Source organism: Babylonia areolata, chromosome 19 (assembly GCF_041734735.1).
Source record: "Babylonia areolata isolate BAREFJ2019XMU chromosome 19, ASM4173473v1, whole genome shotgun sequence".
Classification (NCBI taxonomy): domain Eukaryota; kingdom Metazoa; phylum Mollusca; class Gastropoda; order Neogastropoda; family Buccinidae; genus Babylonia; species Babylonia areolata.
In genome coordinates this window covers 34,386,480-34,396,748 of record NC_134894.1, presented here as the reverse complement: position 1 = coordinate 34,396,748, position 10,269 = coordinate 34,386,480, and the positions used below count along the sequence as shown (strand labels likewise).

Here is a 10,269-nt window from a genome sequence, read left to right as displayed (position 1 = left end):
CCTGGCGTGGATGACACTTTCGGCGACGACATTGACAATGACGACAGTGTGTACTACAGTGACGACACAGCAGAGTGGGAGTCGGATGAGGTCAGACTGTCCAAAGTGCTGCATTCCTGGATGTCGGATTACGTCATCACACCGCTGCCACGTCAGGTGCATACGTTACGTCTGCCCGTCTTCAGCGCCCAGCTGGGACGGGGAGGGAGCACCGGCATTCGTCGGGCAGAGAGCTGCGAGTCTTTGGACACCCAGCTGTCTTTGTTCAGGTGGGTGGGCGAGTTGGTGGGTGGCTGGGTGAGTGAGTGGGTGGGTGGGCTGGTGTGTGTGTGAGTGAGTGACTGAGTGACTGAGTGAGTCAGAGAACTGCGAGTCTTTGGACACCCAGCTCTCTTTGTTCAGGTGAGTGAGTGAGTGAGTGAGTGTGTGGGTGGGTGGGTGGGTGGGTGGGTGAGTGAGTGAGTGAGTGGGTGAGTGGGAGGGTGGGTAGGTGAGTGAGTGAGTGGGTGGGTGGGTGAGTGAGTGAGTGAGTCTTTGGACACCCAGCTATCTTTCTTTGGGTGGGTGGGTGGGTGAGCGTGCGAGTGAGTGGGTGAGTGAGTGGGTGGGTATGTGATTGAGTGAATGAGTGGGTGAGTGAGTGCGCGAGTGAGTGGGTGAGTGGTTGGTGAGTGATAGAATGCCCTTCAGCAGTTTCAGTTGTTTCAGCTTCAAGGAGGTGTCGTGCGGACTGATCAGTATACGCTACACCACACCACATCTGCTGTTAAAAAAAGGGGGGGGGGGGGGTGGGTTCAAACTCTCATCAGCAGTCTTAGCGCACCGTAAAAGAACCCACAGCAACTAATGAGCTGTGTCCCTGGCAAAATTCTGCAGAATAGGCCTTTTTTTTTTATAGTAAAACAATTAGGCCTACACCTACAGACTGGCAGGAAAAACGTGGCGCAGCACTGTAGCGAAGCGCTCTCCACATTCCTGGAAGAGTATTAATCTGTTGTGAAAAAAAAAAAAAAAGTACTGTCCATCGCGAATGATGAAGACGTCAGTGTCTCCGGAGATGAGATCACAGCCCAAAGGCAGACACACACCAATGCGGCTGTACTGTGGACAGGTGGCAATAGTTTCAGTTTCTCAAGGAGGCGTCACTGCGTTCGGACAAAACCATAAATATACGCTACACCACATCTACTAAGTAAATGCCTGATCAGCAGCATAACCAAAAGCACTTAGTCAGGCATATAGAGTGTAAACATATATATATATATATTTAAAAAAAAAAAAAAATTTTTACCTATCAGTGTGGATTTCTTCTTCAAAATTCTGCCAGAAGACAACACTTTTGTTGCCATGGGTTCTTTTTCAGTGCGCGAAGTGCGTACTGCACACGGAACCATGGTTTATCGTCTCATCCGAATGACCAGACTCTCAGTTTGATTTTTCCGGTCAAACTTGGGAGAAAGGGCGAGAGTCGGAATCGAACCCAGGCCTTCACGAACGCTGTGTTGGCAGCCAAGTTTTAACCATTCTGGCAAAAATCTCGTCTATTCTATTTGCTGGATTGATGCTTCTGTTCGAGGTCTGAAGACGCCTCTCCTCAAACACCCAAACTCCCTCCAATACAATACAATACAATACAATACAATACAATACAATACAATACAGTCAGTTTCGGCATCGATTCAGAGTCAGTGAGTAAATGAGGTTCAGTTTCAATGTAGCAGAATGGTTAAGACGCTTATCTGCCGATACAGTGTCCGCGGGGGTGTGGGTTCGAATCCCAGTCTCGCCTGTTCTCCCATGTTTTCTCCCACGTGGAACAAGCTCCCTGATAACCTCCGTCAATCTGATTCCCTCGCATCTTTTAAATCTCGTCTCAAAACCCACCTTTTCCCTCAGCAATAAGTTCAATTGTGGCAGGTCCACAACTATATGCATGTATATGAATGTGTATTGTGTGTGCGTGTGTTTATGTAAGTTTGTGCCTGCCTATGTGTGCGTATGTGTTAGGGTAGCAGTTAGATACACATGTATGTTAAAATGTATGTATGCAGTGTGCGTACGTGCGTGCGTGCGTGCGTGTGTGTGTGTGTGTGGTCACATTTTGGTGTGTGTATGTAACATAGATATAATGTTTTATGTTATCAAAAGCGTTTTTGTAAAGCACCTAGAGCAGATTTCTGGATAGTGTGCTATATAAGTATCCATTATTATTATTATTATGTTTGACTGGAAAATCAAACTGAGTGTCTAGTCATTCGGGGATGAGACGATAAACCGAGATCCGAACGAAAGAAAGAACGAAATGAAAAAGGAATGAACGAAAGAATGAACAATCGACTAATGAATGAACGAATGAAAGGAGAAAGAAATGGAGGGAGAAATAAACGAATGAAGGAATAAATAATACTGAGTAAATGAACTTGTGAACGAGCAAACAAATGAATGAATGAATGGATGAATGAACGAACGAATGAAATAAGGAACGAAGACCAGACGAAAGGGTGGACGAATCAACGAACAAACGAATGAGCGAACGAACGAAATCATGACGGAAGGAAAGAATAGACGAATGAATGGATGAACGAACTAACAAACGAATGAACGAATGAACTCGTCGGTTTCCTCGCGTCACGAGATGGCCTTAGTGATCGGCGATGCTGTAACTCTAAGCACCATAATTTGATTTGACTTGATTTGATTTGATTTCTCGTGTCACACAGCTGCTCCAGCCACGGTTCCCGCGCGTCCCGGGAGAAGAAACGGCGACGCCCTCGGAGACGGAAAGCCATATGCGCTGAGGGGGCCGAGGGATTACTGAACGCCCGGTCCTCGCAAAGGCCCGCCAGTCAAGGTGGAAGCCGCTGGGTGGAGCTGGCGAAGAAGAGGAAAGGAGAGCTGGATCGCTTCATGATGGCCCAGTCTCATGCCCTGTCTCAGGTAATGATGTGGTATGATTCTTTTTTCTTTTTTTTTTTTTTTTTTCTCATTCAGCCCATCTGTTTTGGAACAGTTTACCTCACGATTTTCGCCACTCTCCCTCATTTCAATCTTTTAAAACCACATATTTTTTTTTTTAAACGCCTAATCATAGTCCTTCCAATCCATTCCTCCAATGACATTCCGCTATAAGCCATGCAGACTGTGTGTGTGTGTGTGTGTGTGTGTGTGTGTGTGTGTGTGTGTATGTCTGTCTGTCTGTGTCTGTGTCTGTGTGTGTTTACAGAGTCGTCTGAAGAAGTTACACCAACAGTTGATAGACGATCCAGATCACACACACACACACACACACACACACACACACACACACAAATCGTATGGTCACTTCGCTCAGCATTGTGTTTGTGTGATTTTTTTTTCTTTGGTGGGTTGTAACCGACTACTTGTGCTACTGTACTGTGTGATATTTTCGACGTTTAATTAATTGATTATTTTGTTTTTTCGCAGGGAAAAGTGGTGTGTGTGTGTGTGTGTGTGTGTGTGTGTGTGTGTGAAGTCTTTTTTTTCAGGGTAGGAATTGAATAAGGAACAACTGCTTTTTAATGTCAAGCTATCTGACAAAAATGAAGAAAAAAAAAAAGGACAGGAAAAAGAAGAGAACATAGATTTGAAAACTGAAATATATACTTGAACTATAGATACATACGTGTGTGTGTGTGTGTGTGAAGCTTCTCAAGCGAAAGGGAATTAATCTCCTATCGTTTTGTATCAGTTCTATAAGGCTCGTGTGTCGCTTATCTCCCGTTCTGGGATTTCAAAAGCCATGGATTTTGTGGATATGTTGCTTTTTTGTTTCTCGTTGTTTTTTGTTTGGTTGGTTGTTGTTGTTGTTTTTTTTTGTGTGTGTTTGTTTGTTTCTTTCTTTGTTTTTGGTTTTTTGTGTTTGTTTGTTTGTTTGTTTTTGCTGTTTTTTTGTTTTTTTGTTGTTGTTTTTTCATCTTTTTTTTGTTGAAAAATCTTGATGTTGCAATGCAATTCAATGTTCACAATACATAACACGCGCCTGATGATAGGTATTACTGTTGGTGATGTTCTTTAAATCAGATTGCTCTTTCTGATGACAACGTTGTTGCTGTCCGGTATTTTTCATTCCATAGGAGTTACCGGAGAGACAATGATTATATAGCGTGTGTAATTTCTCTCTAGGACTTTACTGATGGAAATTTTAGAGCTGAAAAGAGTATTATATTAATTTGATTCTGTTTTTGTTTTGTTTTGTTTTTTGTTTTGTTTTTAATACATATATTGAGAGAGGATGTTAATTTTGAGGCCGTGTTTACTGAAAGAAGAGGTGAGTTTTGAGGCCAGGGTTAATCAGAGAAGAGGTAAGTTTTGAGGCCATGTCTACTGAGAGAATATCGAGATAAGTTTTGAGGGCATGTTTACTGACACAAGAGGAAGAGTTTTGAGGCCAGGTTTACTGAGAGAAGAGGTGAATTTTTAGGCCATGTTTACTGAGAGAAGAGGTGAAATTTGAGGCCTGATTTACTGAGAGAAGAGGTGAAATTTCAAACCAGGTTTACTGAGAGAAGAGGTGAATTTTTAGGCCATGTTTACTGAGAGAAGAGGTGAAATTTCAGACCAGGTTTACTGAGAGAAGAGGTGATTTTTTAGGCCATGTTTGCTGAGAGAATAGGTGAAATTTGAGGCCTGATTTACTGAGAGAAATTTCAGACCAGGTTTACTGAGAGAAGAGGTGAGTTTTGAGGCCATGTTTACTGAGAGAAGAGTTGAGTTTTGAGGCCATGTTTACTGAGAGAAGAGGTGAGATTTGAGGCCATGTTTACTGAGAGAAGAGGTGAGTTTTGAGGCAATGTTTACTGAAAGAAGAGGTGAGATTTGAGGCCAGGTTTACTGAGAAAAGAGGTGAGTTTTGAGGCCATGTTTCCTGAGAGAAGAGGAAGAGTTTTGAGGAACTGTCCACTGAAAGAAAAGGTGAAATTTGAGGCCAGGTTTACTGAGAGAAGAGGTGAGTTTTGAGGCCAGGTTTACTGAGAAAAGAGGTGGGTTTTGAGGCCAGGTTTACTGAGAGAAGAGGTGAATTTGAGGCCAGATTTACTGAGAGAAGAGTTAGTTATGAGGCCATGTCTACTGAGAGAATATCGAGATGAGTTTTGAGGCCATGTTTACTGAGAAAAGAGTTGAGTTTTGAGGTAATGTTTACTGGAAGAATATGTGAGTTTTGAGGTAATGTTTACTGAGAGAAGAGGTGAGTTTAGAGGCCATGTTTATTGTGAGAAGAGGAGAGTTTTGAGGCCATGTTTACTGAGAGAAGAGGTGAGTTTTGAGGCCATGTTTCCCTTTGCTGAGAGAAGAGGTGAAATTTGAGGCAAAGTTTACTAAGAGAAGAGGTGAGCTTTGAGGCCACGTTTACTGAAAGAAGGGGTGAGCTTTGAGGTAATGTCCACTGAAAGAAGAGGTGAGTTTTGAGGTAATGGTTACTGAGAGAAGTCCGATGTGAGTTTTGAGGCCAGGTGTTAAACAAACAAACAAACAAACAAACAAACACACGAACAGGGCTTCAACCTACTGGACGAGTCGGAAGCCTTCCGGCTGTGTGACGAGGACGAGAAGAGGGCGCTGTACCTGTGCGGCAAGCGGAACAAGATGGCGCTGGCGGCGGGCCTGAAGAAGAGCAGCAGCATGACCAACATACCCGGCAGCCAGGAGGACTCCCGACGGAAGGCCGCAGCCACCAGACACAGGGTGGCCTCCGCTGGCGCCAAGACATTCCGTGGAAAGCCTTTGGACTTCCAGGTGAGACAGTCAAGTGGGCATCTCTCTCTCTCTCTCTCTCTCTCTCTCTCTCCTCCCTCCCTCCCCCCTCTCTCTCTCTCTCGCTCTTCTCTCTCTCTCCCTCCCTCCCTCTCTCTCTCTTCTCTAACACATATACACATAAACAAACATACATGTACAATCACAAACATGCACGCACACAAATAAACACACACATATTTTATTTCTTTATCTATTTGCTCACTTATATATATATAAATATTTTTCTTATAGATTTATTGACTTCTTCTTTTTTTGCTAATTTATTCATTCATTAATTTTATGACTTATCTAATTATTATTTTATATATCTTTTACCCCCACCCCCCACCCCCCCCGCCCCCCCCCCCTCCCCCAGGGCCTGACTAAGCGCATTGGGTTACGCTGCTGGTCAGGAATCTGCTCATTCGACATGGCATCGAATAAATAAGAGACATGATTCACCCCAATGAAAACAGACTGTTATCTCTTGATTGATTGACTGATTGATTGATATGGATATTTATATAGCGCCTATCCTCGGTCGGAGACCAAGCTCTAAGCGCTTTACACACACAGAGTCAATTACACAACAGGCTACCTACCTGGGTAGAGCCGACTGACGGCTGCCATTGGGCGCTCATCATTCGTTTCTTAAAGAGGTCCAGGATCTAATCGGACAACACAGAGTTAATACATTGTTCCAGTACAATGCTTTGGTGAACTCCGTCCCTAGCCAGTGGATCGAGTTGATTCAGGCAGGCGAAACAGAAATAGGCAAACGGTCTTGTGAAACCAGCATATTTAACGGAAATCCAAAGCAAAATTAATAAGGGAACTCTTGCTTGCATGCAAAGAAACTACCATCCCAGCTGCCTCCTTTTTCTGGACGAGAAAATTTGATATTGATACTGACAAATTAACTTGGTCTAAAGAAAAGGACATTACTAAATAAACAAGGCTTAGAGTATTACATTGGAAAATATTACATAATATATATCCCACTAACATCTTGCTAAATAAAATTAAAGTAAAAGAAACTAACAGATGCTCATACTGTCACGACGGAATATAGAGGAAGAATGAGTAAATGAGAGATGCGCACACATTACTCAACTCACACTAGAGCATTAACAAATGAGTAAATGAGAGATGCGCGCACATTACTCAACTCACTAGAGCATTAACAAATGAGTAAATGAGAGATGCGCACACATTACTCAACTCACACTAGAGCATTAACAAATGAGTAAATGAGAGATGCGCACACATTACTCAACTCACACTAGAGCATTAACAAACACAGACATACGCACACACAGTTTGAAAGATCAAAACTGAAAGAAAAAGTGTCCATAAAAAGAAAACACAGACAGACAGAAGAGTGTGAGTGGGCCGTAAGAGAGCAGCAGGGGAAGAAATACCCCGCTTCAAAAGGAAGTGCACTCATTCCCCCAGTCCCTCTTCACGATTCTCACGACCATGCATTCTGTTGAATAAAATGGCCGGGAAAAAAAAGAAAAAGTAATATGGCATTGCAGTCTCGCGTCGCATTGTGTTGTAATGTAATGTTCGTATCCTATCTGTTATTACGTATCGTGTGTGTGTGTGTGTGTGTGTGTGTGTGTGTGTGTGTGGATCCGTTTGGCTCTCTGTCTATCTATATGAGTGTGTGAATGTGTCTGTTTATGTCTGTTTGCATGCGTGTGTGTATGCGTGTGCGCGCGTGCGCGTGCGCGTGCTTTTGCGTGTGTTTTTTTGTTTTGTTGCCTGCAGGAGCTCAAGCGTCAGATGATCAACAAACGCCTCTCCGCTCTCAGCTCCTGGCACCGCCTCCGCTCCTCCGCGCGCGGCCGTTCGCTCCACCGCTCCGTGTCCAAAGCCTCCTTGACCTCAGCAGGCAGCAGCGACGTGTTCTTCGCCACTCCGCCGCCTTCCGAAGGAGGAGGAACTGGAGGTGGGGGAGCGGGTGACGGGGGCGGCAATACAACTGGAGCTTTGGGGAGGCGCGGCGCGGCGGGGCGGCGGGCGTCGCAGCTGATGCTGATGAAGATGAGAGAAGAGAAGAGCGTCAGCATGTGGAAAGGGGACAGCCAGATCCTCGCCATCGACCTCAAGCGGGAGCTGACCAGTAAGGTGAGGGGGAGGAGGGAGGAGGGGGGAAGAGACGGGTTTGGAGGGGGTCACGGTAGGGAGGGAGAGGGGTGGGGGGAAGGACTACTACTACTACAACTACTACTACTGCTGCTGCTGCTGCTGCTGCTGCTGCTGCTGCTGCTGCTGATGATGATGATGATGATTATGATAAGGCTGCAGCTTCCACGTACTGCTACTACTATTGCTGCTATTGCTGCTGCTACTACTACTTCTACTACTGCTGGTGCTGCTGCTGCTATTACTACTGCTACTATTACTGCTGCTGCTGCTATTACTACTACTACTGCTGCTGCTACTACTACTACTGCTGCTGCTGCTGCTGTTACCACGTACTACTACTGCTGCTATTGCTGCTGATTCTGCCGCTACTACTACTACTACTACTATTATTACTGCTGCTGCTGTTGCTTACAATTACTACTACTGCAAGTACTACAAGTACTATAACTACTGCTGTTGCTTCTGCTGCTGCTGCTGTTGTTAACTGCTACTACTATTACCACTACTACTACTACTGTTGCTGTTGCTGCTGCTACTACTACTACTACTACTACTTTCTGTCTTTCCACGGGACAGGTAAAACATCGCATCGCCATCACCACCAGGGCCCTGGAGAGGGTGACGGGGGTGGGCGATAACAACGAGCCGAAGTCGGACTACACTTCCACCTGCCCGAGTTCCCGGCCTACGTGGACCAGGACTTTGCCCTGAGGCCCAAGATCCCGCAGAAGATCCGCATCTCCCCCCACCTGAGCGACGTCATTAAGAGCGACATCCGCATCCGCATGGGCCGCCCGCGCTACCACGAGATCCGGGTCCAGGACCTGGAGGTGTGGAACCGCGGGCAGACCTTGGACCGGGCGCATCGCAACCTGAAGGTGTTCAACTGGCTGCACAGCCTCAGAGAGGAGGAGTTTGTCTCTGTGGAGCGACTGCTGCAGCTCCAGCATCACCACCAACACCAACAGCAGCAGAAGAAGAGTATGAGTGACGTGGCCCCTGACCTAGATGACGAAACATTCGAGGAGATGGTTCTCATCCGCGCCGTGGATGATCCGGACATTAAGCCGCTCTTTCAGCACAGCAAGACGTACGTGCGATGACAGGGAAAGAATAAAAAGACAGTGCAGTAAGAATGATACTACTGATAAAGGTGATAACGGTGGTCTTTATCGTGCTGTGTATTCTGCAGGCACAGCGAAAGAGCGTTCGCATCATCAGTCACTCCACACGCATGCACAAAGGTGATGTGTGGGGTCGAGAGAGAGTGGTGCATAGGTTAGGGTGTGGGCGGTGGAGGGGGGTGGCAGGTGGAATGCAAGGTAGAAACGATCGGGTGGAGGGGGGAACTGCGTGGGGGTAGACGTTATGATGGGGGAGGTATAAGGATTGTCGTGGAGCCGTTAGGTAAGAGTTAACTCTCTCCATACGAACGGCGAAAGAGACGACGTTAACAGCGTTTCACCCCAATTACGATCATCAAAATATTGCAAGCGGAAGGCTTTTATACTGAAGAGGTGAATGTTGATAAAGAATACCACAATTCTGACAACGGAAGCTAAAGGTTGGGTCATTCAGACACCCACTGGACATCCGAGGGGTCTGTGTAGAGGAGAAGAGAGGACTGGCCGTACTGACTGAGTTAACGCTTTCAGGCATGGTGTTGAGTTGTCGATATGTGTAAGACGGGGTATTAGGATTAATTTTAACAGACTGATTTTGGTTGTTGATATGTGAGGTTGTAATATTAACAGGGAATCAGAGTATCGTATGCATGTTGGGGGTTTAGGACGAGGTTAAAGTAGACAAGGTGTTACGATGCTGGATTGTAGGATAGGGTGTTAGATGTAGAATTCAGTTAGATGGTCATTCTCTTCAATGTAAGATATCCGTAAGGCTGTTAGGTTTTTAGAGGTGCAACTGAGGTATTGGAAAACGGGTGTCTTAAGTCAGGGTATTAGAATATGGGAGTGAAGGCTGAATGTTCAGAATGTATACATAGGAATATAAGATAATGTAGGTGGGTTGACGTTTGTGCATGTGTGTGTGTGTGCGGTGTGTGTGTGTGGGGGGGGGGGGGGGGGGGGGTGGCGGGGGATATGTGGGGTTTTTGTTAATATTTTAAAGTCTTATACTTTATCATCTCTTGGTTGTTGATCTGACACTAGGAAACGGGAAACGTTTCTCCGTCAACAAATGTAACGTGTGCGTAGTTTCGGTTTTTTTTTTGTTGTTGTTGTTGTTGTTGTTTTTCTTTCTTTCCGATATAAAAAAAAATAACCCGGTAACGGATAGGGGGAAAAAAACGAAATTTATCAAATGTTACCAACCAGTCGGAAAAGCCAACAACAGGAAAGGATT

General features: G+C 45.3%; 1 pseudogene across 1 annotated transcript in view; it reads left to right on the top strand.

The window, feature by feature from the left end:
- The window catches only part of LOC143294283 (uncharacterized), an 18,427-nt pseudogene extending 9,180 nt beyond the window's left edge, over positions 1-9,247 (top strand). The window contains exons 2-6 of the transcript XR_013056882.1: positions 1-269; positions 2,721-2,937; positions 5,515-5,754; positions 7,528-7,887; positions 8,485-9,247. The exon at positions 1-269 is cut by the window's left edge and continues 399 nt beyond it. The product of XR_013056882.1 is annotated as an uncharacterized LOC143294283 (transcript). The remainder of the gene's footprint in view (positions 270-2,720; positions 2,938-5,514; positions 5,755-7,527; positions 7,888-8,484) is intronic.
- The last annotated feature ends 1,022 nt before the right edge of the window (positions 9,248-10,269 follow it).